At 34.6% G+C, this 26,918-nt stretch overlaps 3 long non-coding RNA genes across 3 annotated transcripts in view; 2 read left to right on the top strand and 1 right to left on the bottom strand.

Moving 5' to 3' along the window:
- Positions 1-26,918, bottom strand: part of LOC128080325 (uncharacterized) — a 987,521-nt gene that overhangs the window by 87,872 nt on the left and 872,731 nt on the right. The gene's annotated exons all lie outside the window — the stretch shown is intronic.
- On the top strand, positions 13,306-16,897 carry LOC128080327 (uncharacterized). The gene is made up of 3 exons (XR_008206608.1): positions 13,306-13,356; positions 15,222-15,310; positions 16,745-16,897. It is a non-coding gene; the product is annotated as an uncharacterized LOC128080327 (long non-coding RNA).
- On the top strand, positions 17,617-24,067 carry LOC128080326 (uncharacterized). The gene is made up of 3 exons (XR_008206607.1): positions 17,617-17,692; positions 18,691-18,778; positions 24,011-24,067. It is a non-coding gene; the product is annotated as an uncharacterized LOC128080326 (long non-coding RNA).

Genomic DNA, 26,918 nt, shown 5'->3' with positions numbered 1-26,918 from the left:
TGTAATTTAAAAAAAAAAAAAAAATTAACGTTATTTCTACTTCCCCTGTTAATGAGATTTAATAGAGAGCACTCGGTAATAGTTCATTCAGAAACAGCGTAAGAATACAAAATTATCTATCACAAAACTAATGTGTACTTTTTCTGTTTTTATTTCTTCTTAACTCTCAGTCAACCTATAATAAAATGTATAACATATATATATACATATATGTTAAAGAAAAGAATGTCCTTAGCAGAATAAGTGGGAAACACATTTTGTTAATAAACTGTAAGATAGATATTCAGGTGCAACAGCAAAATTAATTTCTGATACAGATTGTGCCTTGGTTATATTGTTTGTATTTGGATACCTAATATTTCTTTTTGGAATTTGAGGGTAATAGGTATCATCTAATCAGATATACGCAATAGAAAAAGTCTTGCTAAAACAAACAACGTATAGTAATATTTGTTGGTAAGATAAGTTGCCTTTGCTATTTGTTTTTGTTTCAATCCATGCTGTTTATCTGCTCATACCATTATTTTAACTTTTTAATATAATTTCCTCTCTATATGTATTAAAAATTCATTTATCAGGGTTATATTTTTTACAGCCTGTATCAAGGAAACATGGGCTGCATTTAATGCAAAAATACCAGATTACTTTGAAATAGTGAGTAGTTAAGATACTGAAAGAGTTCTATGGGGATCAAAGACATACACATATGATTGAACAAAAGAATGTATATTTGTCTACTTCAGTTTTGGACCTGGACTTCCAAATCGGCCTTTCCAGCAAGAGTGCAGCAACAGTGATCAGCTGCTCACTGACTAATGCTGTGGCAAAGTCATATCTAAAAACCAGCCACAGGGGACCAATAAATCTGTACTGCAGGTAGCCAGAGGACAAATTCATCCCTGACAGAGCCTGATATTGGTGAATGTGATGTCTTTCAGGTGCCTTTCTGTATTTTACTTTGTATCTTATGAAATCAAAAAGTGTTAGAAGGTTATACGTTTACAGTAATGTAGTCAATGAGCTTATATGAAACATATTCTGTTTTTTGCATCTGCCAATATTATCTGGTTATACCAATCATGACCTGCTTTCTCAAGAGCTAAAGCATGGGCAGTTTTAAAATTTATGTTGCTCTTAAAAAGTTAAATGAGATGTACCACTTATCTATTTCCACTAAATAAGATTGTGAATTAGCTTATGGTCATGACAAGAGTGACACCTGAACTAATTTTTTCATAAGATGTTGTAGTTTTGTAAAAATATATTTGCTTGTGCTCATGATACACATAAAATGAAGGAGACTTCATCTATCCATTATAATTTTTTTTCTGACAAGTCATTTTGTTTTGATGGAATCTCACCTTGGCTTAGACCCATATTATAAGAAGAAGCACAGTATGTTCCTCACGAGAAGACTTCAGCATCTAGGTTTGAGTATTTCATTTCTCACTGATTTTATGTTCTATTGCTATGTTAAAATCACACAACCATTAAGAGTGTTTTCTTTGTTTTAATATACGGTTACAATCTCTCACTGAATAGGAATTTCTGATTTTCAAAATAAGGAGGGAGAGAAAGAAGGAAATGTGACAATAACGGCTTGATTCCAGGATGAAACTACTGACACTTCTTGTGATAAAAATTTGAGACCTACTAGTAAAACAAAGGATGAAAGAAAGGCCATAATTTATAATTCACAGCTTAATTCTGCTTTGTTTTGAATTTCATTAATTTTTTCTTCAGAAGATAGTACTGTGCCCTGTGACTGTTTTGAACTTATCTATATTTCCTGCAAGCACTAGATTAGTATGCCAGAAATCATGCAAATTTCATTGCTTCGCAGTCCTAAGAGGAAGGTCCTCGTTTTCATTCTCTCTGTTGCTAAATGTTTCACTCACATTTGTTTATTTTCTCCTATGTTCTTTCACAAAATGATCCCTATAGTAATGGTTTTTATTTATCTTGATGTTCTTTATATTCTCCATTATCACATTAATCTCTGTAACACATTTAAATTCAGTTTAAATTTCAGTTTCATACTGTGTGTTTCAGTACTGGCTTCCATACTGCATCAATTTCCTTGTCTCAACGAGCCTTCATGGGAATCAAAATATATTCTGATATATTGATAGGAAAAAATTATAAGCCTCTTTTCAGGTGCTTTGCTAATCTTTGTAAACGACCTCATCTAAATTTTAGGTTAGGCGTTCCTTTTATTTTCTGCTGTCATTTCTCCAGTGCTGCTTTTTAAAAAATTTTTTTAATTTTACATCTTGATGTGGGAGCACAGACCTGGTTGGGGGCACTTGAGGTCCCTGTGAAGATGATGATGCCTGCCCCATCAGCCCCAAGTAACTGTGCAGTACAGCTGCAGAGGCTGCTAGGAGCGTTACCTCTTTGGAAGCCTATGCTGATCATCACTATTTTCCATCAAGTAATAGACACTCTTTCAAAATATGAGTAAAAAATACAATAAACTGAAAGTAGTTTATAGTCTAAGATTGTCTGTAACCACTATCAGTACTGTTCTATTGATATTTATGTAGGAATATTGTGTAGCACTTGTCATTCAAATACTTCTGCTAGTGTATTACACAACTAGACTGATATCTGTGGCCTGTGGCTCCATGCTGTGGAAACTCCGGAACAGTTGAACTCATAGTTTTCATATAATGTTTGCAATATTAAGTTTCTAACAGTCTTTCTGCTATAGTTGTCCCATTTCTGAACCTTAATCTTTTCTATCTATTGTAGTTGGAACCTTCTGACTTCTGATACCTCACAAGTGGTCTTTCTCTCCTGACTTTGTACTGTTTTGGTTACATGTGGTAATTATTCATTTTTAATGAAGGATCTTCCTCTTAAGTGCAATATTTATAAATAATTCCTAAATTCTCTTATGAATTAAAACATCCTTTAAATGTTCATATTAACAGATTTTTGCGTATCATCGATGTTCTCTTGAAAATGGGGGTTGGACTCGATGATCTCTGGAGGTCCCTTCCAACCCCTACAATTCTGTGATTCTGTGAAAATAAAGTATTTCAGCTCCTTTCCTTTTTGAACATACGGACTATGAGCTGATATTTCTTAGAACTCAGACTTCAAACACTCTGATCAAAACATAGATTTTGTTCATTAGTTCATTTTCAAATATGAAACTCCCCAGGCTTTTCCCTTCCAGCACAGCACAACACAGCAATACCAGCATTGCAAGCAGCTGTTTTTGGGGGGTTTGTTTTTATCTTTCTTCTCCTCTTCTTTACCCTTGATTTGAAGCTTCTTTAGTGTAGTGCTCATATATTTTTTGAAAAGTTGTAACTACACTTTCCAATTTTCTGATATATTCTCTTCAAAGTTTAACTGCTTAGTGTGAAATTCATCTATCTCCTGGCAAAATCCAGAGTTTCCTTTTTGACAGTCTATTCCGTGTGTTCATTATCTTCAGTATGAAATTATTCTGTTCCCGTTACTCTTATGAATTGTATTTACTTTCCCATTTTTTTAGGTTATCACCTCATTCTTTCGTCTACTGTTATGTCTACATTGAAATATGTTTCTGGACTCTGAGATACACTTTTTTTTTCTAGCATACATTAAGTATGCATGGTTTCCTGTACATGTTTCCTATACAGGGTTTTCTCTATTTTCCAACATTTCTACAGAATGTTTCTCTGTGAAAGATTGCACAGTGCACAAAAACCACACACACACTCGTTTTGCTTCATTTCATAATCATTTCATTTCATTTTCATTTCATTCAATTCATTTCACAATTGCAGCCACAATAAAGCATGTTCCTTGAAATAAGATGGTAAACAGCAATTCTGTATATGCAAATGCTGCCAAGTTCCAGCAGCCCGCATGGAACTGAATGTCACCACAAGTGTCTGGCTGCAGTAGACCCGACCTGTGTGATTTTTACACAGAAAAAGTTTTATCTGTATATTAGAGTGACAGTAGCCTGTGACCAACATCAGGGAAGTTGTTTTGGTGGTATAATGAAACTGAATATCAGACAGTTTCAAGCTTAATATTATACAAAAATTTTATCATAGTGATTTGTACATTTAATTCTCCCGTGTCCTAATAATACATTTACATAGTTGGTTGATTTTTGTTCTACAAAGGTTTTTTTTCTAAGATGAGAAGTCAGAGGCCAACTCTGATTAAATTGCAACATTATGGTACTTACCTTCATAAAGTCTAATGAACTCTTTTGGTTTCATTTTCTTCCTTCATCTTTCTGAATAAGGCAACACTGACAATTTACTGTCTTGTGTTGCCTTCTGCAGAGAGTAAGGACAACACTTGGACTGCAAATGAAAAATGGCAATTTCTTTTCTTTATCATTATAGTGTTCATTTTTTTTCTCCTGGTGTAATGTATTTTGGATGACATTTTTCTCTACTGAGAACTGCAGGATTCTACAAAATCTGTTTCAATACTCATTTCTTCATAATTGTGACTATTAGCAGTGAAAAAGTGAAATAAAACCTCTCTTTTTTTTTGCAATTGTAAAGTAATATTCAACATTCTGATTACCAGAATAAATTAATTAATTGATAATAAATGCACACTATCTGAAAAACCACGACCATTCAAAGTGCTGTTACTTTTTAAGACTGTTTAAAGAGATGAATCACCATTATTCTTGCATATATCTCTCTTTCATATAACTGTTCACAATCCAAAATGAAGTTAGAATTAAATAAACCTGGTCACCACTTTTAAGTTGACTAATTTTTGGCCAAATGACAGTGAATAGTATTTCTGATAAGAAAAGAATTTGAATTATAGTGGATAGAGTTGATAAAGTTGACAGTTCCTGTCAATAGCGTCTTGTTTCTGTCACTGTGTAAGCCAGAGAATAACTTTTTGAGTAGCAAGGAGTGAGATGCAGTTTGAGTCCCATACTGAATAAGCCAACAGTCTGCTGATATGGAGGCATTTGATTATTTCTAGTGAACATAATGCAAAGTATGCTCCTATTTACTATAATTCTTGACTTTTTTTTTCTACGTTCAGTGGTCTTTGTTCATAAATAAGTGTCTGAGTGAGTTAAAGTAAATTACTTGGCAAAGAATGTCTTCTCTTAATTTTCTGCTGATTAAAACCATAATATCTGACATGAATATTGTTTTCATATGCACTAGTAGCACTGTAGTTGCAGTGTAACAGCAGTAGTCTGTCAACTTTTTATATGCATTTTTTTCCCTCAGTTTAGTTCTGCTGCTATAATCACAGAAATATCTAATAAAATACTTTGAACTCCAGTGTAAAAGTCTATTATTGTTCTGTATGGTGAAAACATATTTTACAGGGTGCATTTATGCACAGATGGTTGAAAAGAAAGACTCTAAAAGTGATATGTATTTACCACCATGCCAGAAATATTTACCATATTTCTTCACCAGTCTCTACCTACTTATCATGTATTTTATTATTTATACTTTATTTATTTTCATCTAATTTTATCTATATTAAAATAGTTTTATGGAAAATAAAGAAACTTTACTTACTTGTTCATTGCTGCATACTGAGCAGGGTAGTGGCAAGAAGGAATGGTACAGACTTTGTTGTATAGGTCAGACAACTTAAAAGAGTAATCAAAATGTTGCATGATTGACATAGGAAATAAATTCCTTTTGATGCTTCCTCTCTCATCTGGGCATTTATCAGTGTGTGAATTTCTTTAGATATTGAAAAACTCCATATACTTCCTTCTTGCATTCCAGGTGGGATGTGTATCATATCTTTAGACATCACATCACCAGAATAACGTGGAGAAAGGATATGTTCTGTTAGGTTCATCGTCATCTTGAAAGACAGGTGGCTCCAGCAGCACCTATTCTTCTGATATAGGAGAAAAATTAGCTCTGAACTAGAAAATAAACCAAGTGAGAGCAAATTTTTTATTTTTAAACTGAGTTGTAGACTAGTTGTAGACTAGTTTTTTTTTTTTTTCCTTTTGTGACTTGGAAATTAATGTATTTGTGTTAGTAAGTGACAGCTGTAAAGATAGTTGTAGTGATGAAGGAAGCACAGATTACAAGACAGGACAATCTGCCTATGCGTTTGTCCCCAAAACCTTGAGAGCTGACATTAACTGATGCTTGGATTGCCTCCACAGCTTTTATACTGATTACTCCTGAAGATGCACATAGAGTCACCTTTAACTTAGTAATGATAATTTCACAGTTTGCTGTTTATAATTCCAAAATAAATAATTAAATTGCATTTTAGTTCTCTGACAGAAGCAATTAACTCCCCCTGCACAGTGTTTCCACAGCACGTATCTGCTAGTCATTTAGATTGTTTGCCTAGTCATGCTACAACATGCAGAGGGAGTGGGAGAAGCCATCTGTCAATTAATTTATTTCTCACTGCATTATGTATACAAAGTAAATACTGGCTATGTATTAACATTGGCCAGATAGAATATTTCTCTGCATATTTTTTTCTTCTTCTAAGCTGTCATCATTTTTATAGCCTTATGTTTGGAAGTTAAATAAATGCCTTCTGTTGCTTGTACTATGAATTTCAGAGCTATGTTGCAGGGAAATAAATAAATAAATAAATAAAATAAATACAAATAAAGTATACTTTATTTATTCACCTGTTCTGGGCAAATAATATACATGTGATTCTGTCTTCCAGTTTGTACAGATTAATCCCAGAAATCATAAAATCACAGAATATCCCGAGTTGGAAGGGACCGACAGGAATCATCGAGTCCTCTACCCAAGAACCCCAAAAATCAAACCGTATATCTGAGTGCATTATCCAAATGCTTCTTGAGTCAGCTATCACTGCCCTAGGGAGATTATTCCAGGCTGCAATCACCCTCTCAGTGTCTGATAGATATCTACACAGAATTCTAAAACCATACAACAGTTTAAGGTGGAAGAACCTCTAAAGATTAACAACTTCCAGTCTGCCTGCCATGGTCAGGGACATCTTCGTCTAGACCAGGTTGCATGAACCCTCATCCAATCTTGCCTGGAACAGTTCCACTGATGAGATATCTACAGCTTTCCTGGGTAACATGCTTCTGCATCTTGTCAGGCATTAACTGGTTTAGGACTGATCTGTGACAACTGGGATGTCATTTTCATTTTACTTAGTTCTATAAAGAATAATATCATGACATATGAGTGAAATTTTACATTTTGTGAAGTTTCACAATATTTCGAGATGATTCTTCAAATGATTCTAATGCGTTTCTTTTGATTTCTGTTGAAGTCTGTATCTGCTTTTGTCCTTGGCTTGGAAAAAGAGAACATCCACACTGAAGTATTTGCTCAATTTTCTCTGAGCCTTGACAGGCATCTGCCTTTAATTACTCTGTAAGAAAATTAGCAGTGAACTTTTACTGCCACAGGATAATAGAAACACTTAATGGTTTTTACAGGACCTTTGTTTCTTTTTTTATCTTGGTACATTTCTAATTATGAATTTTATTTATATTACTGAACAGTTGAAGGATTCTAAATAGGAATGTACTTGTTCTGTATTCAGAAATGCATTGAGACAGAACTGTGCCATGACCTGACAAATTTAGTTTGATTTAAGACACAAAAGAGTATTAATTTAATGATTGGGAAGGACAACTTTTATAAAGAAAATCTACTGTATGAAGTTGTGTGATCTTAACAGTGGTATTCTATGCTTTACTTTGAGATCCAGCTTTTGAAATAAAATGGCTGAGCTGTAAGTCTTACTATTTCTCCATTTTTTCATTTTTGTCTCTCTAGTGGGAGATTTATTTTTTCAAGTTATGAACAAAAGCTTTAGAAAGTGGGCCCTCATAGCTGCCATAAAGTATAGAAAGAAACTTCCTGGTTACTGGCCAGACCCTACTGTTTTAATTTTTCTACAAATGCCAAGACTTTACAAATTAGGTATAAAATGAGGACAATGTGCATGCAAAGATGGACAGGCAAATAGAAAGATTTAATGAATGATTGTTAGTCAATTTAAAGTGCAGTGTCCACTGCAGTACCTTTTTGCTACTTCATGTACTTTATTTTCATGTAACAGCATTTAATTAAACCTCATCAGTTTTCACAGTGAATCTATCCCTTTCCAAAACAAGGAAAGGTCAGTGAGAATTTCTGATAGCACTGAAGACTACAAATGAATATTGAAATGTCAAGAAAATAAGACATGACATGGATCTATCTTTTACCAAATAAATTACCCTAGTTCAAAGAGGAAAGCTGATATTTTTTGTAACTGACTGCCTCTCTCTTCTGGTTAAAGGTCTTGTTACTTCTGCTAATCTTGTATAGGCCATCTGTGGCCATTTTTTTAAAAACAGCAATATAGGCTACTATAATTTACAACTGGACAGCAGCCAGAGGCAAAACAGTACAATATTTATAAAGTGAAATATTGAATTTTCTGCATATAACTTGTACCTTAATTTATGTTTTGGGCTCCTCACCATCCTGTCTCCATTTTTTTCTAGAAAATAAGTGCAGCCATTTTCATTTGTACATTTTAATGTGCTTTTTAATGCTTTCTACAGTGATATAATTAAATAATTTTTGTATAGAAAACATAAATAATTAGTTGTCACCTCCAATGTTATTTTCTTTCTTTTTTTTCCCTTTGAGAGAAAAACGAAAAAACAAGAAGTGAAGAGCTTGTGCAAGAGAAGAGATTACAAAAAAAAAAAGGTTCACCAGAAAAAGAAGCGTAATAAGCAGATTTGTCTTTTTCAGAAGTCCTCCTAAATTATTATTTTTAGGCCTTTTGTTTCTTTGTCTCAGTCCTTTAGAATTGTTCACATATCTTGTTAGGAAACTTTGCTAAACTGTACTGCATAATTTGCTGCTTCTATTTAAGGATGCTTAACTTTTTTGTTGTTGTTGTTTAATTGAAAGATTGTAGCTTTCTTTTTTCTTTTTATCTAAAATACTCCTTTTTTGCCTTTACGACACGTCAGCTCTATTTCTCTCTTTTCTTTAACTCAGATTTATATCTTCTAATTTGTGGATCAAATGTTGTTCACTAGCCTACCATTGTAAATCTTTCACTGAGTTAGTCTGGGTTCATACTGAGGGAATGGAGAGAAAATTGTCTTTCTGCTTCTGATCTGGTGCAGCCTCTTTTTCCTCTAACAAACTTTTCCAAATATGCAGCAGAAAGCAGCAAATGTTTTTTGTCCAGGACTTGTTGCTTACTTATTTCTCTCTTGATCAGTGTCTGTTACCAGATTCACCTGTATAATATTTGTTTCAAGCCTTCCCACCAAGATATTTCCATTTATTTCTTTCCTTGCATTTCATTCTCTTGTCCACGGGATGCAAGTTCTCTGTAAGCATGCTGAATCCAAAAGTGAGACGATTAAATAGTTATGTTGACAAATACATGTATTTTTCTCATTATCCTGAAGATGCAACACAAAGTGAACATCAAATGCAGAAAGAAATTAATGCAATTAGTATGTTGTTATTTCTTTATTTCAAATTTTTGAAATCTTTCTCACAGCACTGTTAAAATGCATCTCTGCTACAGCCAAGCCACTTCTTCAGTGAATAGAAAAATGTTATATATGACAAAGGACTCATGGAAAGTTTAATATCCAGAGATCAGCACAGAAAGGAACATTTTCTGCCTTCTAATAAATCTTGCAAGTCTCCATTAGTTATGTGGAAGCATATTCACTCTGTACAGAATGTGTTAGTTTGTTCTGGAGGCAATATTTCAAGAAGAATAAATTGCGGCAAGCCGGGTAGATTGCCAGGCTTTTCTGCTGTAATGAATCAAAGGACTGGCCTGTGACTCCTGCAAGCAGAGATCAGGCGAGAGAGTGCCAAGGTTCAGGTGCCAGCAGCAGTCACTTCCTTTAGACAGCACTGCAAACCCCTGGGGACACCCTGTTAGGGTGCACAGAGCCTCAGCAGTTCCTAGTTTTCCAGTGCTGGCAGACTGTGGTATCTCACTGGCTGTTTTCTTCCTCTTCTTGATAATCCTGCCCATAAAGCACTCTAACAAGAGCTCAGGCTTTATGGATGGACTTGGCACAGCAAAACTAGAGAAACTTCACACAACTTATTTCTCTGAAGCTGCAACAGGCTGCTAGAAACTCAAAGCTGATCAAATAGCAAACGTTGAAATGGCATTTTAGTGAAGCTGCTCTTATGCTTGCAGCACTCATAAAAACTTTTATTCATGCCACTTTTTGTTGACAAAGTAGACCATGGGTCTTTTAACAAAATTGCTTTATTCCCACAGAGTTTATGTTTTTCATTTAAAAAAAAAAAGAGATAATAATTTTCAAAAATGCTCTTCTAATTTTCTCAATTTCCTGGGCAATCTGTGTTAGCTATCCCTGCTTGAACAGATATATTGGTCCGGATGATCTCCAAAGGGTCTTCCAACCTTAACTATTCTGTGATTCCATGAACTTCTACTCATAAATGGTTTAAATTTTTATATGTTTCTCTTCTGCTAGGAAAGGTGTTTTTGTGTGTGGGGTTTTTTTTTGTTTGTTTTGTTTTGTTTTGTTTTTTAATTTGCTATTTGTTTCAAATAGATCAGACACACTCAGAGGTCATTGGAATGCTTTTCCTGCAATCAGAAATGCTCCATTAAGTCATTTGTCACAGTGGAGGTAATAGTAATCTCACTTAAGATCTTTCATCCTTATTCTGTCTTGTAACAAGCGGTGCTATTTAATTAGCATTTGAGGATTAAATTTTGAAATGTTATATTTAAATGCATTTAAATGACTTCATGGTCTAAGAAAGCAAACTCAGATGTTATATTAATATTAGTTAATGGCTTTTCATTTATGGATTGATGTAATGTAGCATAATCTTTTGATAAGAGTTGTTCCTCTAGAATTACTCCTCTATGAATTTAGTTCCTCTAAGGATCTTGATTAGAGTCTGTTTGATATGCAGTAAGAATAAAAATGGTCAAAATATTGTTCAAACATTGAACTTTCACAAAATAGCTTAATGCAATTACTTCTCTATTTGTAAAAGGAAATATTTTATTGTATGAGGGGTGCTCCAAAAGTAATGCCTCCTTTTTATAATTTTGGGCCATGAAATCAGAGGCAAATGTTGGTGATATGGCAGTAGAGGTTGAACCTTTACACCAATATTTTGTTGCCATGTGACAGATGGCAGCAGAGGGGCAGTCTGAGAAAATGGTGCCTGGCATGTAAAAGCATATGAAGCAAAAGGTGTGTCACTGAATTCCTTCAGGTGGAAATAATGGCACCCACTGACATTCATTCATGCTTCCTGAACAACTGTGAAGGCCAAACAGTGAATGTGAGCACAGTGAGGCCATGAGTAATGATGTGAAAGACAAGCCATCTTTTAGTTGACCATGCACAGCTGTCACACCACAAAATGAGCATTTTGATCAGCTCATCCAAACAAATTGGCAGTCAAAAATACACATCAAAATTTGATCAAAGGTGACTAGGAAAAAAAAACAAGCTAATGCAATGATTTTCTTATTTTGTTGTCCAGTTTGTAAAAGAGCTCAGGAATTTTTGTTTACTGGGGGAAAAATAGTATTTACTACAGGAAAGAGAAGAAGAAGCAGATAATTGATGTCTTATCCCAGTCTCCAATGTTACTGGAAGACTGTCTCCAGAAGATTACTGTAGATCTGTAAAGATGCATACTCTGAATGTTACAAACTGAAGTACACAAAATGACTGAGATTTTCAGAGGCATGTAGTGAATTTTTAGGTGTTTTAGAAAATAAAAGCATTTTCTATCTGAAAATATAATTAATTTAATATGTTTTGCTTTGTCACATGACTTCAACGTAACAGATTTTTATATACAAAGTACAGTATGGCTTATTGTTCAATTATCTGCACTTCTCTGTCACTGTGAGGTGACTTATCTCCGTTTCATTGCAGAATAAGAAATTCTGAATTATGCTGCCTTTACCACACATACATTTGCATTACTTTCATGTGTGAAATTTCTTTTTGTAGCTATTCGCTGTTGTTGCAACTTCGATTTATGGAAGCAGAAAAACACATATTAAAATACATTAAATTCCTATTGAGTACAATGAAGACAATCTTTCATGACTGAGGTTCTTTATCATTAATTAATATTGGATTACATATATCTGATATTGGAAACCTTTTTGTATGTTTTTGTTGTGTAGGTTTGAGATTTCAAAAGGCAGTGAGTTTTGAGGAAGTTCTTTCATGTATAACAACTTGTTCAGATAAACATTCTGATTGCCAAGTCTCTTGCTCTCTTTGAGAAAACCTTACTCCCACTTTATGCAAGATTTTTTTCCAGTAAATGGGATGTTTTACTGATATCTACAAAACTGAAGAATTGGGAGCCTGAAATGTAATATATACCATTTTATAGGAGAAAACAACTGCTGTTTTCCCAAATTGATTTCCACTTTAGAAAATACATATTTCATGTCTTGCATTGCGTGCGTTTGTCATTGACACTGAAGTTCATCTGCCATACCTGACCCCACATGACCATCTGTCTGTTTTGGCTGGGCAATGATGCCTGTAGGCACAGAGCTGACCTTGGCCACTGGCATGCTATGACCAAGGTCACTAATCCAGCTGGAAGGCTTGCAGGAGTCATTCTACCTCGTGGAAAAAATTTTATGAATCCTTCCCCAGGAGCCGTCCTGCCAGACCAAAGAATTGGTGAGACTGCACCACCAGTAAATGAGGGGAACTGCTCTGAATGTCTCTGACTGCCTCTGAAAAGTGATAGATAAAAACAGAAATCTGTTTTGCTTTTTAAAAAATTTTTTTAATTTTTTTAATTTTTTTTTACAGTGACAATTTTTAGCTGTTCATTTGAATACATCTAAAATACATTATTCATAACAAAGCCTTCCAGGGTATGGGATCTATAGAAATAGCTTAATTTAGTCAGTAAAATATACAGAATTAATGTGAATTGAATTTCCGAAGGAGAACTAATAAATGTTCTTTAAACGTTTTTCTGTTCAAGTATGTAGAGAGACAATTGTGCTTGGGCTGAGCTAAAGCCCCAGCCAATTATTCACTCAGACTTCTTCTGTTCTTGCTGTTTTGAACAAAAAAATATAATTCTATTAAATCATTAAAAAAATAAAGCTTTTTATGTCATATATCTATTGTATAGGAACTGTTGAGTCACAGCCTGAACCATTGATTGCTCACCTGTGGAAAGGACTGAGTCAGCCATGGGAGCACAGGTGAAGGCAGTTCACCTGTGTGACTGGAAAGGGTGGAGCCCCCATGCTAGACCCCATTTAAAGGCTGACTGCCACTAGGAAAGAATCTCTTTCTGGAGATTTCTTCTCTGTGGAGTGTTTCCTGTGATCCTAGATCTTTGGCTATAGGTGAGTATTCCTTTCCTGTGTGTTTCTTTTCCTACTTTCACTATGATAATCATTCTAACTGCAATATCAACTGTAATATCTACTGAAAGTCCTTTTTAACAAATGCTGCCTATAAGTGAGGTACAAATGGAGGCAATTATTTTACCATACTTATTTGTGAATGCAGTTTTAGAACGATGTATCTTGGGACAGTTGTAGTATCTTTTGAATCTCTGTGTGACTTTATAATTATTTCTGTATCTTGAATCCTTAATGTCTTTATAGAGGTTCTTTAGAACAGGACCCTTTTATGAAAAAAAATTGCCCTCATGATCTCCTCACTGATTTCTTCAGAACTATTTAATATCACTTTAAAAAACAAAAACAAAACAAAAAAAAAACCTGGAGGATCTTATTTCAGAACAGGGTCCATCTATTCCTCTAGAATTCTTTGTTATTTTGGCCCATTTTCTTCCCATGTGAGTTAATTCCTCACCAGAATGGAAGTTTTCTGTATTCTGGCAGTTCCACTCAGAGATAAAGACAAAGGCAATTAAACAACTTCTGACTAAAGGAGGACTTTAAAACAGGGAGAAGAAAATTCTAGTGGATACAGTGAAACACTGTAGAATATCTGTAGAATAATCTGTAGAATGCTCCTAACAGAAGGAAATTGAAAATCTGTATCTCCTAGAGAGCTTAGTTGCTGCTGGACCTTCTATAAGAATTGGTACTGCTTTTTAAAGTCTTTAAATCCTTGCTGTTTTAATTATTTTGGCAGTTGGAAGAATTTTTTTTTTTTCAAAATTCAATTAGCTCTTCCATATGTCCAGATAAAGAAATGTTGTAAGTAGCGAGTTGCATTCTGAACTTCTCTAGTCAGAACTTAGGCAAAATACACTTTATCTGCCAAAACAGAAGGAACAGTAGAATTCCCCCTCATCTCTACTTCTTTTTAGACTCAGAGATATTCAGGATGGATTACAGGTATTTGCAATCATCATAATTTACTACTTATTTTTACTCTTCAAACCATGACATTATTGCAGTCATTTGATAAGTAAACAAAATAATCTTTTTTCTGTTGTTCTTAAACTTATTTTTTTTAAGTTGTTTTTAAATTTTCTTAAAGAAAGAAGAAAATAACACTAGATCCTCTAGATTGTTTATACCAAACATAATTTTTATACAACTGAGGAAGAGTTACAGGGTGGAATGGTGATTGTTAAATCTGCAGTACGTCTAAGTTAAGGATAATGCTGGAGCAGGTGGTCATCGTACTGAGATCAATCTGTGGCCTTATTTCCCTGTCTGTATCATTGCTCTTAGAAAGCTCTGCAAATCTCTTTGTGCCCTTCCCTTGAGAGCAGAACAATCTCCTTCCTTCTCCTGCATGAGCTGGGGTCCTGTGGGCAGCTGCTCGTGGCAGCACAGAGGTGTTGGGGAAAATGGCCTCAGTGAGCCACCCACACTGTGCTTCTCCACCTCAAGGACTATTGATGGGGGGGGGGTGGGGGGGGGGGGGGGGAAGGGACGGGACCTTTTCCCACATGAGATTAAGTAAATTTTTGAATGCAACAAAGAAACTCAGCATCTTGTTTGAATGGAGCTTTGTCAGGACTGGATATCCAAAGACGTGGCTGTGTAGGATGACGTGGGGAAGTAGAGGGACTATATAGGCCTCTTTGATGTAATACTGAGTACATTATTGAACCTGAAGTAATTAAAAAATGTCGTAGTGTAGATTTTAATTATTTTTGAGTTCAAAAACATTCAGTCTTTTTTTCCTACTGAAAAAGCTTGCTGTATCACACTGCAGTTTTGTAATTTTACTTTAAACAATCTTTTCAATTCAGCTATTGCGTTTTTTTTTTTTTAACTTTGAGAAAAATGTTTTGGAAAAAGAAAAATGCTGAATAACATACTGTAGTGATCCTTTTCTCTCCTAACAAATTGAATGGAGACAGCAGTAAAGGTGAGTTTTATTCTCATTCTGGACAGAATTCATACAGTAATGAAGGCAACATTCACAGGGATGACTTTACAAGGGGAGGGCCTATTTAACAGACATTGTCTCCTATGGGAGGGATAAAGCAAAGGCAGATGGCAGATGGGAATTTTTTTAAAGTGCTGAAGTGGCATCAGCTAGTTAGAAGGTATCCTAACCTCTGGGAAATATTGCGTTACTGTCCTTTGTGGAATATGATCTCTGGAGTAAAATTTTCCTGTGGGGGAAAAACACTGAGGCATACCACAACACCAGTATCCCTTGCAGTGGAAAATATTTAGATCTGCATTTCTGAACTAGATCTAATAGCAGCGATGTACCTGTATGCTTAATAAACCATATTTCAGTCTGATAGCATTTGCTTTTACTTATATGAAATATTTCCTCCTTTTTCTCCTTGGCTCAAGTTTTCCCAGAGGCCCCTTTTGCAGTAATGTAGGTAGAGATATTTATCTGCTCAGAAGTCCAGAAGTCCAGAGTCTGTCTGAACTCTGGAAAGAGAAGGGCTAAAGGGAATGAAGAGCTGAAGAGCTGTGAAGGAAGTTAAGAGAGCTGAATTTGCATTCCTTCTTTTTTCAAGCATAAAGTTAGAAAAGGATATCCTCAATCTGTGTAGTTCTTGGATATTGTACATCTGATGTTTTTTCTCCTGAACCAGCAAACTTATCTTCTACCTAATGAGCAACTGCCTCCTGCATGCCCTTATAGCAGCAACTGTCCTCTTGATTTTCTGAAACTTCAGAGGAATGAAGCAGGTGGAGCTCTAGCTACTTCCCTGACCATGGCTGTTAGGTGTATGCAGTGTTCATGTTTAAAGGCAAGAGTTCTTCACAGCTGAAAGCGCACAAGAGTCAACAATTATCTTGGAGCAGAGAGTTCATCAGTCCTTCATCTTAAATGGTTTATAAGTATACACTATAGTACAACAAATCTGTGAGAAAGCCCTTTAAGTAGCTGACAAAATAGTTACTTTCTGTTCATGAGCTTATAGGGAACTTTCTTTTTCTGTGGTGCTGAGGATCATTACAACGGAACAGATAACATATTCCATCTGAGATGGCCTCACAGCCATTTTTTTCAGCTGTTTTCCAGTTCACGTGCACTATGCATATTTATAAAGCAGGAATGCCTCAAGGTGTAAGCCCTGCCAGTGTCAGTGAATCTTCATCAGCAAGAGTTTGGCTAAGCTGCTTTTACAGCTTAGATGGCTTCAACAAGCACCTGAGAATGAAGACATTCTCATTTCTCCACTGCTCTTGAAATCAAAGTAATGCCTTTTGTTTTTAAAAGGAAAACAAAAAAGCAAAAATACTTGATAATGTTGACTCCCTTGTTGGCAGTCTCTGTGGAAAAGACTCCAAGCCTCAGCTAGTCTAATTAAAGCATTACCTCCTTTCACAGGTCTTGTGTTGTATACTGAAGCAGGCTTTCTCCAATGGGGGTGATCTCTCTCCAGTAGCCCTGAGACTAGCTGAATTACAGATGGGTTTAATAAGATGGGAATAATTACTGAATTTGCTTACTGAAGTTGTCACTTCAAAGTCTTTCATGGCATTCAGTGTGTGTGCCAAAACCTCAATTTTTTTCTTTCAAAATATGTTTCAAATTAAATAATATATGTTAACTCTAAGTTCTATTTAGAACTTAGATACAAATTATGTATTTCAACTACCACTAAATTTTTTTTTTTTTTATATCCCAAATATCATTTCACTGTTTTCTTCTGAAGTGTGTAGTAGGCTTATATCTTCTGGAACATTATTCTGCCTAAAGAGTAAATTTTCAAAATTCATGTATACCAGGTACAGTATAGAAGCAAAAGGCCACAAGTTTCTACTGAGAGTTTTTTTTCATAAATTTGGAAACCCTAGAGAGTAGAAATGTCTATGTCATCAGATGATATATTCAGATGCCACACAGTTTCTTTCAATTATACTTGTGTTAAGCCACTTCTTTTCTGTTTGGCTGAAATATAAAGAAAAGCAATCCGTCTTGAAATGAAGTCCTCAAGAGATTGAGAACTGCCATCTCCCTCAGTAATTTATGCTGAGGGCTGATAGCTCTACTAGTGGCATATCTGTGCCTTTATTTTTAATATCTAGACATTTTAAAAGATTTTTCTCTACTAAAATATCAATTTCCTATAGATAAGAGTTGCTGTTATATTTTTTTCTGAAGATGTTTCAATTTTTCAATGAAATAATTGAAACTGTCTTTTTTTAAAATGATCTAAGTAAACTTGCCTTGTTAATTATTTACTCTCCTTGCATTCATTTTGATTTTGGGGGTATTCTGTAATCTCTCTTCAGTCTGTCAATGTTTGTTTTGATGTGTGGACTTCAGAATGAGGTATGCTACTCTTTTTTTTTTTTTTTTTTTTCACATTTCTTTTACAGATACATAATATCTACTTTCTTGAAAACCATTTGCTGCTCACAGCAACTTTTCTGGGTGTGTTGGTTTGTCAGTCTTTCTGGAAATTGTACCACTTCTGTATAAATGACTTGCTTTAGGCATTACAAAGTTGAATGTACTGGTATTTGCTGCAAGCAACTAATCCAAAAATTGTGCTTTCTGTGGACAGAATCTAGCATGCCCAGGGACATCTATTGACTTTAATGAGGCTTTATACAAGACCAAATATCTTCCCGTGTGGAAATCCATGAATCAAATTTGAAACTATTCAGGACTAGTGATTGAAAAGAATGAGAGTAAGGAAAGTTGACTATGCTGATAAAGTTCTCTGATAGGCAGCATTATGATTCTTCAATTTTTAAGATTAATATTTCTTTTGTTTTCTTTCTGTGTTTTTTCTTTTCTTTTTTTTGTGTCCGACTAGTAAACAAATGTCTGTCAAGCTTCTGTAAGAAAGATGCAATAGAACTGGAGGACAAATTCTGTAACAATTATAGTTATGATATGTGTCCCATTGATTTTACTTATTTTGAAAAATGTATGTCAACTAAAGATAAGGATTTAACAGTAACACTGCATTTTCATTTGAAACCTTCCATTTTCACTGGAAACTTTATTTGAAAGTAGAAATCAATTTGAACTCAATTACTCCTCTCACCTTCAATTTCCTGGGAAAGGAGAGCTTAGAAAAATAATATGAGGTTGTGTGTAAAATTTAAATCAATTTTCTAAACTTTTCAGATCATTTAAATCTTTATTTATATTTTTATAATTTTATAACTTTTAAGGTTTTTATAACTGAACAAAATTATTCTGATACTGACTTTAAGCTGTTAAGTTTCAGCAATATATGGTTCAGACAATTGAAAGATAGTAAGCAAAACAGCAAAACTCTTTTTTTACTTTTTTGTGACTCATTTATTTTGCTTCAGACAACAGGAATGCTGTATGTACAGAAGCAAGCCTGCAAAAAATGAAATAGGAAATTGCATTTCCTTCACCACAAGATTTAAGAAGTTGGTCAGATTCACTACTGGAAAAAGTGAAAATTACTTTAACTTTTTTAGCTTTAAAAAAGCTATTTCTCTGGAGTACCTCTGAGGAATAGTTTCTCTTTCTGAAGCTGCAGTTCATGTCTGCTACAGACTCCATTCCCCCCTGCCCATGACAAAATGAAGCAAGTATTGAAACATCTTGCCAGTCTGTATTTTTATTACCCTCTTAAAGAAGAGAGGCAACGCTATTATCACACTACTGAAAGTAGGAACAAGTTGGTTGTGATTCGTACAGTTAAAATTCACTCATTTGCCAAAATCCTTAGCTTCAAAATATGTTCACTGAACCCATGGTCCACAGTGAAAAGTACATTTCTTTTCCTTTGATTTAGGAGATCCCAGGAGATTTAGAAATTCTCATTTATGGTATTCAAAGTTGTTAACCCAAACAGTAACTTTACTGATAAGCTTATCTACTGAATGAGGCCTATTGTTTTCAGGAACTGACCATTAGAGATGACACTGCTAAATTCATAACAGGACATCATAAAAGTACAACTGCAATGCATTAGAAGTTGTTGTAAATGCAGAAGTACATCAAATTAAGATGGATATGGAATTAAGTGGAAAAATTAAGTTTTTCAATAGTATCACTAGTGATGTACATTAAGAATCTGGGATCACCTCGGTAGCATTGCAGGATCATAGAATCATAGAGGTTGCAAGGGACCTCCTGAGACCCTGCTGCCAAAGCAGGTTCCCTACACCACGTCGCACAAGTAGGTATCCAAGAGGGTCTTGAATATCTCTAGAGAAGAAGACTCTGTAACACATTACCACAACATATGGATATGGTATATGTAACTAAATAAAACCAATTTTAAAATCCTTAAGAAGACAGAATTTGTAACAGTATCTTGTACTGAAGCTTAAGTTTAATTTTATAAACATGTTTATATATTAGTAAAGAGTCTACATTTGTCTCCAAAACTGTCAGTTTTCTTCTGTGTTGCTTCTGCATACACTTATGAGTTTTCTGGTCAGTATGCATGTGAGACAGCTCGCATGACTGGAATGTTGTCATGGAGGGCTATGTGCTTTTTAAGAAAGATCGGCTGGTGAGGCAGGGTGGTGGAGTTGCTCTTTATGTAAGAGAGCAGCTAGAATGTACTGAACTCCACCTGGGGGAGAATGGTGTAGCAGTGGAGAGCTTGGGGGTAAGAATCAAGAGGTGGACTGGTATGGCTATGATTCTGTGATTCTGTGATGTGTTTGCTGAAGGCTAGGTGCTTAAGAGCTTGGACATACAAGAAACAGAATGATTGTTCAGAGATTTCCATATCTTGTTCTAGCAACAGCAACTGATAGGTGCTTCATATGTACTTAATGGTGTGATAACATCATGCAGATATGATTGTCCTTATGCTACACATCCCTGACTCAGGAATACTGACTCATCACAATTGCTAATACTTAAGCTATAATGGGAGCTGCTGGTTAGTGTTAAATCCTTTTTTGTGAGTCTTTCAGAGTTAGTCCAGTTTTAGGAAGAAATGCCTGCACTGATTTCAAATTAGCTGCATCAAAGGCACAGAGGTGCAACAGCCAGATTTCACTTGGAGAACTGGTGATGATTCTAGTGTGTGATTTCTAGCATCATTTGAATTTACCTCTTGATTGTATCAACAGAAATGTATCATCAATCTTCTAAAATCAAGAATATATGTACAAAACTGACTAGGTACTTTTCTATCTTTAACATTCTTAAGAACATATGATATAAAGTTGGAAAATCAAAAGTGATATGTTAATGTACCTATATAAAAATAGATTATAAATTCAAACTTGACTGTAGACAGCTGGTACTTCCCTTTGATAGAGTTGTTGTTAGTGGAAATAACTGTATTGTAAGTGTTTGAATTTTCTTGATAAGCAGTACAGGAATTGTGGAAAGCTGAAAAAGGCACACAGCAAGAACTAGATGAAAACCTAACTAGACTTCAGTAAGAAAATGTGAATGTTTTTCAGCGATTTGGTGATGTTTCTATTTCCCACTGAAAGCAAACAAATAGTTTCCATGTTTTAGTAGAACACAATTCAAACTCTTGTTCAAGTTGTACTGAATGTGGACAAACCTGCTTATTATTAAGCAGTGTTCCTAATGAATGGCATTCTATATCAATACCTGTACACTGTTCCTACAGGCACAGCCTCAGTTAACTTTTAATTGCTTTGTTACCAGGCAAAGCGTAAAAGGTTGATGTTCAGATTCAGTAAAATAAAGTCAAGCGCAAATGGATTGGAAGGCAAGGGAAATGCTAGTCCACTTCTCTAGGTGTACTTATTTTCCTTCTGGCAGATATTCATCTGGCCTATTGCTGGAAATCTGTAAAGATGAAGACTTTCAAACAATTTATGCTCTGCCTTGCTATTTTTTTTCTTCCTGTATGTGGTCTGCCCTGAAATCTTGCTGCAGTATGCTTCTTCTTCTATCTTGGAAAGGAGAAAATAGTATTTTCTTTTCTCTTTGAGATCTACTACATACTTTGAGGCCATTGATCTACCTTTTCTCTCAAAGCCGGAAAGGCTATATCCAGTCTAGCTCTCTTCTGAGTTATGATGTCTGATGATTCTTGTTGCTCTCTTCTGAACTTCACTGAAGAGATTCATATTTTTTTCTGAGGTGACAGCTCAAAACATGGTAAAGGCTCTTTGAGTTCTAAATGGTGAGAGAGAGAATTTCCCATATCCTTTGGGTTATTCTTGAAGTTTGATGTTGGTATTGAAATTCTGAGCATGTCCTGAAGCTTATGTAATACTTTAAATCTGCTCAAACGCTTCTCAAAAAGTGTTCCATTCTGTATTTCTGCAATTAAACTCCTAAAAGTAGTCATTTCAAATGGTATTAATGACCTTTTTCATGGTTTTAATCTTTTTTTTCCTCTTTAGTGAGGAATAACCAAAATGATTGCCAGTGCCTGATCCTTATGATAATTAAGTTGATTTGATACGCTTTGTTCACTTATATCCTTGTGATTCTCCCACATTCTTAAAATGTGGTGGGGTTTTTTGTGTTTGTTTTGTTTTCGTGTTGTTTTTTTTTTTCCCAATCTGGATAATCCTGTCTTATTCTGCTAGATGTTATCCACTTGTTCATAAACGTTTTCTGGTTTGACTGTTCTGGATTCCCACTAGCATATATTTTTTTTTATTTCCTTTTCATTATTAACCATGTGCTTTAAAATTCCTTCCTCGTTTCATTTATTTTTTTTCTTTTAATTCTCAATATGGAAAGAACACTTTTATTTTCTCCTGTCCTTCTTAAAGAAACTATCCTTTCATCTTACATACTATTGTACATACATTTTGGAATGCCATTTAAATAATGTTGTTTTTGGAAAATAAACTCTCCTGTTTTTATTCCTAGTAATTCTTGCATCCAAGAAATTCAGCAACTGATGATTTTTATCCTGCTTGTCTGTCCTCTGACCTGACTCATTAATAAATTACAGCAAAAATAATGAAAGTGGCAGTGTTACCATAGTGTAATTAAACTATCATATTTACCAAAGGACTGCAAGAAAACAATGCACAAGCATATCAGTGGTAATATATACTGAGACAACATGGCATATCAAGGGCATGTCAGCTTTATTGAGCATGTCTTATATCCACTTCTTTAGGATTTAAAAATGAGAGTACACTTTCTTTTAGTGAGGAAAAGTCCAAATGGAGGGAAACCTTGATATATGGCATTGCTGAAGTTCTACTTGTCTGCTGTAAGCACTGAGTAACACTTCAGAGAACCAGTTTGTAAACTCCAGAAGAAAGGTAGTAAGCATTTACTAATTAATCTAGGCACTGCTTTTTTTTTTTTCCCCATCTTGAAAAAGATAGCTTTGAATCATAGCCCTCAGATTATTTGACATCAGATAATGTTGTTCTTCTGTAAGGAAATGCATATATTTTTATAAAAAGAATTAATTTTCTGTTTATGACACTGTGTGATGAATTCTTTGGACCTTTTTCTCTTGGAATTCTTTCTCAGGGTTGGCTTTTCCTTGCTATCTTGTGCAGCTTTTCTGCGCTTTCATAACTGCTCTTTTTCAGGTCCTTCCCTCTTCACAAATCAATTATATATATATTTGGAGTGGTCAGTGAGGTTTAGAAATCAAGTCCTCCAGTTTTGGTTAAGGTTTCCAAACCAAGCTAAATTTCATTTTCTATTGCTTTTGTGTAATTATATCTCCTATTTGTGGCAACAGTTTTAGGGTCAACCTGAAAAATTAACCCTTTTCTGAGCATTGTAGATGAAAATAGGAAATACGCTTATATGTTAATTAGATACATGAAAATATTGTTATATGTATGTTTTAAAACATAGAAGAATTTGATAAGAGATCCTGCATAAGGCCTTCTTTGTCAGTGGAGAAAGAGAAGACAAATGTGTAGAAGGTGACCTAGAGATAATGAGAGTTCAAGGACACAAAGATAGGTTATTTGTCAGATAATAAATTGTACAGGTGTCACAGTATATTTATTAGTTGTTCAAATCAACTATAGAATATTTTGCGAGGCAAGGCAAAACTTCCTTGATGAAATAAAAACTGTGCAGGATAAAAATTGATTTACTGAAGCATCAGCACTTGATCCAGATCCTTTTCTGAACATTCTGCTCAACTGTTTTATAATAAATAATACAGCTAATCTGTATTGGCTTTTGATTTCGGGGGAATATCCATATTGGTAATTGCTTTTAAAAATCCATTAAATAAATGAAAAAATGACCAATATTCAATATTTTGTACTCTTATTAATTTTACGGATGTGTGAAATTAATTTCAAATGAACTTCAGTTTTTATTTCTCCTTCTCATGGTTTTTAACATACTGGAGTACATCTGTATGAATCCAGTGCTTGCTTATATGTATTTTGCTCCATGTTTAGGAGAGTACGGATACAGCTGAAATGAATTTAAAAGTTGCTTTTATTTTCAACAAAATAGACAACATTTTTCATGTTGTAATTGAGCTTGGGACTCAAAATATGGATTTACAGATCCTTGTTCTGCTGTTAGTTGACTGGGTAGCAGTAGCAGAGACTCACTTATTTACATGTAAGTTTCCCAGGGAAGTTGATGGAAAACTGACCGCAGATGAAGGGCTGTCAGTAGTTCTAAATGCATTTACATGATTCACAGTAAAAAAACTTCCAATACTGCAAAGATTTATATTTGTGTTTAGCACGCTTTTTTTAGCTTGCCAGAGGTGCTGATGGATTATTCCCTAATGGTGAAAAGAAGTTATATCAGCTGTATATGAAAAATGAACTCGTCTAAGGAAGGAAAAAGGGAAGATATTTTGAAAAGTGGAAGAGAATAGGAGGTTATGTTCATTAGCAATGTAAAAACAGCCTCTATCTATGTACGATGAATTAGAATGCCCCTCAATCAGATCAGTTCTTATAAAAATGACGATTCAGGTCACTACTAAACTGAAGCACATTAACTTGATACATTGATTTCAACGCAGCTATGGTGATGCAGAGCTGGCAGAAAATTGGCTTGCCTCTGTGATATTAGGAGTCAGAGCCTAGAGCCAAATCAGCATTTAATCAGCTAGATTATAACTTCTGTGGAACTTTGATAGCTCAGCTCTTTATACTGATCAACCAAATCAGTCTGCTTAGATTCCTGTCATCCCAGTAGGCTTACTTGTGGCCACTGATATTAAATAGCTCCCTAAACTGTGTATGTATGTAGACACTATTGTTTAAGACAAATGAAGCAACTTTTTTTTTTTTTTTTTTTTTACCTAGAGCCATGAAATCATGTTGGAAATGTAACTAGAGAGATGTTGATGAGAAGCAGTTAATTTATGTGAAACAACCAATATGCCTCACAGATTAAAAAACCATGAAAATAAAGATTTCCTTCCAAAAAGGTTCTTTAATCCAAAATTAAAATGGAAAAAATGCTCATTTGTGCCAGCAGGGTATTTGGCTCCTTCTAAAGAAACTTACAATGACCCATTTTTTTTGGTTCTAATAGATTTCATTTATACCTTAGGGGGATATTGGACATCATTGTTTTCTTTGAAACTCCAGTCAAAAAATATTAAAGGAAGTTCAAAAATAATGCCCTTAGCAGGCAATTAAAAGAAACACAGACAATGCTTTACTAAGGTACATGTCCTTCCTCAGAAATAAGAAGGACAAGTTCTTAACAGTCTGAAGAATTCCTTGATTGTTATAACCTGAAATAAAAAGCTGAGAAGCCTCTGTCACACTCACAATTATACAACTGTTGGGGTGAGTGGAAGGGGAAGAGTATTTCTGTATGCTAGTTAGTTAGAAAATGACAAAAACAAAGTATCAAGGGGGTAATTTTTTTTACCTGTTGCCTTTTGATTCTCTTTGCATTTCTTTCTCTAAAGTGCTGTTGTGACAACTGACTCACAGTGTTTTGGCAATTGTTCAGCTCTTTTCCCTAGAGTTTTGAAGTCTCATTTTCTCCACTTTCTATGTATAGCATTGCCTATCAGTCCTCCAAATCAACAAAGGCTATATTGCTCCTATTTTCTTTGTTGCAATATTTTCTTGATCTGTGATTTGACTGCTTCTAGCTCCTTCTGTTTAGTCAATTCCTTCTTTATAAAGAATGTTACCTATTATATTTAATTTTTGCCTCCTTCTGATGTTTTAGAGTGAATGATAACACTATACAATCAGAGACATACAGAGGGAAAGCAGGGTTAAGGGAATGCAGTGTACTGTACTACAGTATAATACAGACAACTGAGAGAACAAAGAAATCCATGCTAAAGAACAGCATTCATATCTTTCAATTTCACCCTCCATATTTTTTTAGTGCTGCTGAGATTATCTACTTATTGGAGCTAAATGTCAGCTAAAAAGCAAAATTATAGAATGCTCAATTTTCATTAACATCTGTACTAGTGAAACGAGCTTGGAAAAAGGATTTCTAATGGGCTGAGAAACAGTGCTTTAAAAAGCAACTGCAAGTTGCTTTAGGGCAAAGGTGTGTATGCGGTCAGAAGAAAGGAGAGATTTTTCTTATGGGTTCTGAATGATAGAAAAAATTCAGCAGCTCTGTTAATGCAGTATGCTGTGTATGCTCTCTGTAATGAAATTTGAAAGATGTTTCACATTATAATCTGTAGCTTCAAATTACTTAATTGTACCATTAACTCTATAACCTTGCTTTAAAAGTAACTTATGGCTCGTGAAATTCATTTGAAAGAAATAATTCCAGAAACTTTTTTACAAGATGGTTTTCAAAGTTTTCCTCTCGCTATTAATTGTTATTTAGTTCATCAATATATATGACATGACACTACATTTAATTATATTAATTATATATAATAATTCTGATTAAAGACATACCATTTTCATTACTCAAAAAAAGTCATTTCATTTAAGAAATGAAAAACATCAAGGAGAAAGAGGACATCAATGAAAAATAAGACAAAGAGGAAATGTAGAAAGGAATTGAGGAAGTGAGACAAAAAAAAAATGATAGGAAGCAGCCAAGAACAGAATCTTTTTTTCCTTGGCTTCTTTATTTAAAAATATTTTCTTTGTAGAGAGAATGACAACTGTGGGCCATCGTGAGAGGACATTCTGCTTCTTAAGGGCAGCACTGACAACATGTCTTCATGCATGTATACTCCAGGGTAGAGTGGATTTTTTGAACTCTAAGTTTAGCACCAAGATAAGGTAAAAGAATAAGTAAAGTTATTGTGGCACACACACAGCAGAAGTTTTATATTCTCAGCCACTTCTATTGCAGTTTCAGAAGAAATACAATCAATGTCACTGTACCCAGATAGATGGGTGCTCGTTACCTAACACTTCAATTATGATAAGTGGATTGTTTGTAGAGTTTCACGGAAATTTGTCATAGAGAAAACTAGTTCATGTTTTTCAATAATGATGCAACAACAATTGATTTGAAATTGTGCTGAAATGTATACTTTGGGTTTTTGGTTTCCAAGTATGCATTTCATTACAGCTTTTCCCCGTGGCTTTTTTTTTCCATGAGGCAGTCACTATTAAGATTAGCTGTTTTTTTTCAGATAGAAGTAAATGTGTACACCCTTCCTTCATTTTTATTTATAGCTTTTTAATTATTATTTTTAACAACA

Source organism: Tympanuchus pallidicinctus, unplaced genomic scaffold, assembly GCF_026119805.1.
Source record: "Tympanuchus pallidicinctus isolate F22 unplaced genomic scaffold, pur_lepc_1.0 scaffold2, whole genome shotgun sequence".
In the NCBI taxonomy this organism is placed as follows: domain Eukaryota; kingdom Metazoa; phylum Chordata; class Aves; order Galliformes; family Phasianidae; genus Tympanuchus; species Tympanuchus pallidicinctus.
Note: the sequence above shows the minus strand (reverse complement) of the source record. Positions and strands in the feature narration are given on the sequence as shown.